We start from the raw sequence: 3,954 nt of genomic DNA, 5'->3' as shown, positions 1-3,954 counted from the left end.
CTCCAAGGATCTCATTAAGAACTGCTGCTTTCAAATGCCACTTGTAAAACAAACTAGATTTTCAGGAATATAGGAAAAGAAAAGTAAATTACAATACCTCCATATGGTGGAATACTAAAGTAATTAAAATGATGTTTTTGAAGAATATCTAATGATATAAAATATTTTTCATATAACATGAACTAAAACAAAAAAGAAAACAAAATTTTATTTTATTTACTTTCCACCTACAGCACCTGGTATTCCTAGGTGGTCTCCCATTCAAGTACTAACCAGGCCCAACCCTGCTTGGTTTCCGAGATCTGATGAGATTGGGCATGTTCAGGGTGGCATGGCCATAGACAAAACCCAAGATTTTAAAGCCAAAAATGCATGATCGAAATTATGTATTTGTGCATGTGTCTATGGGTGTGTGTGTGTGTGTGTGTGTGTGTGTGTGTGTAGCCCTGAGGGGACTTTCTGATTAAGCATATTTGGATTCTAGCTTTAAGACTCCACCAGTGTGTCAGTGTCTCATCAGAAACATCTTTGGGAGATGGTTTCAATTTTCATATGCATTCCAAAAACCATTTATTGTTCATTTATGGAATGGTGCTACTGAGGACTCAAATTACAAACACATACTCATCAGAAGGATTGCTGATCACATTCGGCTGTCACACTACACGCAAGGCACAGTGGCTTTCTGTTCTGCTCAGCAATGAAACAGTATATAGGACATCTTTTGAAAAGCCGCTACTATAAACTACAAGGAAGCTGCCACTGTATTAGTACCTTCTCAAGAAGTCTATGCAGATGGTAAGTATGAGTACATGGATCTCTAATGAGTGTTTCCCACCAGCTCTTCAGTATTGAAAACTGGTCCCATCATAAAAAGAGCTACGTTTGTATTGAACTGAGATAGAAGGTCACTCCAGTCAAGAACGCTGGGGCCAAGAACTTGCTCAAATCAAAAATGTATTGCATGCATTATGGGTAAGAACTATAATCCCTTCTTCTACATTGTTAGAGTGCCGCCTTAGACATCTTGGCTTACCCCAATTCTAGCACCAAATCGTTGAATGAACTTCTGGATTACAGAACACAGGTATTCAAAAACCTGTTTCTTTTGCATGTGCTGCTGACTTTCTCTGAAGTTTATAATTTTTCAATCTCCTCTTCATGGTAACCAATGAACTACAGTGTTAAAACACCATATCTCATTATTTATCTCAATGATTTGAGTTCTCTTCAGGACATATACACTCCCTTTCAAAACATGGCAGCCTGATCCCACTTGTTACAAATTTCCACCATGAAAACTGACAGTTTTCACTAATCACTATCACACTTTTAAATGTTACAGAAGTCCAAGGTTGCTTCACACACTGCAGATGTCAAGTCGCCTCTTAGAACAATTCTATCGGTGGTGCAAATTATGAATTGATCACCTGGCATATAGGATGCTTTTGGAGCCACATGATAAAACAGAAGCATGAAGAATAGACTTGGCTCAATGGAAAGCCATTGCCTCAAGCATTATTCGTCAGAGTGATCTAACTTACTGTTTGAGCATATTTGGATCACAGCTTTTAGGCTCCACCAGTGTGTCAGTGTCTCATCAGAAACATCTTTGGGAGACGGATTCAATTTCCATATGCATTCTAAAATATTTTCACTGTTCCTTTATGGAACATCCTCACCATAAAGATTTCCCATCACATTCACCTGTGACATACATGTAAGACAGTGACTTTCTGTTCTGCTTGGCAAAGAAACAATGTATAGGACATCTGTTAAAAACCACTACTATAAACTACAAGGAAGCCGCCACTGTATTAGTATCTGCTCATGCAGTCTATGAAGATGGTTAGTTCAAGATCATGGATATCTAAAAGTGTTTCCCACTAGCTTTTTGGTACTGAAAACTGGTTGCATTATAAACAGAGCCACATTCATATAAGACTTGGTTAGAACTTCATTCTGGTAAAGAACACTGAGGTAAAAAAGTAGCACAAATCAAAAATGTATTACACGCTGTATGGGTAAAAACTGTAATTCCTTCCTCTACAGTGTTAAAATACCACCTTAGACTTCACAGAATACACAAATTCTAGCACTGAATCGTTGAATGGACTTCTGGATAACAGAATAAAGGTATTCAAAAATCTATTTCCTTTGCATGTGCTGTGAGCTCTCCAAAATTCATAGTTTTTCAACCTCCACTTCATGGCAACAAATAACCCACAGTACTGAAACACCATTCCAAATTGTTTATTGCAATGGTTTGAGTTCTCTTCAGCATATACGCTCCCTTCCAAACCATGGCAGCCTGAACCCACTTTGTATGAAATTCCACCATGGAAACTTAAGTTTTCCCTAATCACTTTAGCACTTTGTAGACGTTGGAAGAGTCCAAGTTACTTCATACACTGCAAGTATCAAGTTGCCTCTTATAACAATACTGCAGTCAATTCAGAGTATCTATTTATCACTTGGCATATAGTATGCTTTTAGAGCATCACTACAAAAGATAAATTTTAGTATGGAAGTGAATCAATTCAAAGCCACTGCCGCAAGTATTTTTCATCAGAGTTATCTAACTTCCTTATTAGGCATATTTGGGTCACACTTAGGGTAAGTGTCTTCAAAAATTCATTTTATATTCAGTATCTAATTTATCAACCAATAAATTGGGTTAGGGTTAGAGTTAGGGCTAGGGTTAGGGTTAGAGTTAGGGTTAGGGTTAGGTTTAGGATTGGGTTAGGGTTAGAGCTAGGATTTGGGATAAGGTTAAAGTTAGGGTTAGTGAGAGGGACAGGGTTAGGGCTAGGATTGTTATTTGTCAAATGTTCATGTTATCCTTTATTTACAATATTATTTTGTATTTATTCTATTTAAAGTAGAAATTTTAATGACCTGTCTAAACATTGTAGTGTTAGAATATAGGTTAATTCTGGTGTTTTGATGAAATTCAAATTCATAGAACACTCTCAAAAAATTTATTTTATATTCAGTATCTAATTTATCTACCCATAAATAGAGTAGGGTTTAGGGTTAGAGTTAGTGTTAAGTTTAGGTTTAGGTTTAGAGTTACGATTAGGGTTTGGGTTAGGATTAGGGTAAAAGTTAGGGTTAGGTTTAGGTTCAAGGTTAGGGTTAGGGTTAGTTTTAAGTTTAGGTTTATGTTTAGGGTAGGGTTAGAGATAGGCTTTAGCGTTGGGGTAGGATTAGGTTTCGGATGACTGTTAAGGTTTGAGTTAGGGTTGTTATTAGGCAATTTTTCATAATATTCTTCATTTATAATGTAATTTTTTTATTTTTTCCATTAAAAATGAAAAATTTTATAACCTATCTAAACATTGTTCCATAAAGAATATAGGCTCGTTATGCTGTTATGATAAAATTCAAATTTATAGGGCAGTCTTCAAAAATTATTTTATATTAAATATCTAATTAATCTATTCATAAACAGTGTTAGGGTTAGATTTAGGGTTAGAGTTAGTGTTATATTAGGGTTAGAGTTAAGGATAGATTTAGGTTTAGGGTTAGGGTTATGGTTAGGTTTGGGTAAGTGTTGGATTAGAGTTAGGGTGGGGGTTAGCAGTTAGGTTAGGTTTAGTGTTAGGGTTAGAAATTGAGTTAGGACTAAAGTTAGGGTTATGGTTAGTGTTTTATGTTTAGGGTTAGGGTTAGGGTTAGGGTTAGGAACAGGTTTGGGTTAGAGTTAGTGTTAGGGTTAGGGGTTACTGTTTTGTGTGGTTTAGGGTAATTATTTAACAAATTTTCACATTATTGTTCATTTACAGTGTTATTTTATATTTATTCTTTTGAAAATTAAAATTTTTATGACCCATCTTAACATTGTTGCGTAAAGAATATAGGCTCATTATGCTGTTTTAATGAAATTCAAATTCATAGGGCAATCTTTTCTAATTTATTTTATATTCAGTATTGAATTTATCTACCCATAAA

The 3,954-nt window shown here is 35.4% G+C and overlaps 1 pseudogene; it reads right to left on the bottom strand.

Annotated features, from left to right (window-relative positions):
- Positions 1-224: 224 nt before the first annotated feature.
- Positions 225-343, bottom strand: LOC111731037 (annotated as a pseudogene).
- Between the last annotated feature and the right edge of the window lie 3,611 nt (positions 344-3,954).

This window comes from Pteropus vampyrus, unplaced genomic scaffold (assembly GCF_000151845.1).
Source record: "Pteropus vampyrus isolate Shadow unplaced genomic scaffold, Pvam_2.0 Scaffold347, whole genome shotgun sequence".
Lineage (NCBI taxonomy): Eukaryota > Metazoa > Chordata > Mammalia > Chiroptera > Pteropodidae > Pteropus > Pteropus vampyrus.
This window is presented reverse-complemented; position numbering and strand designations above follow the sequence as displayed.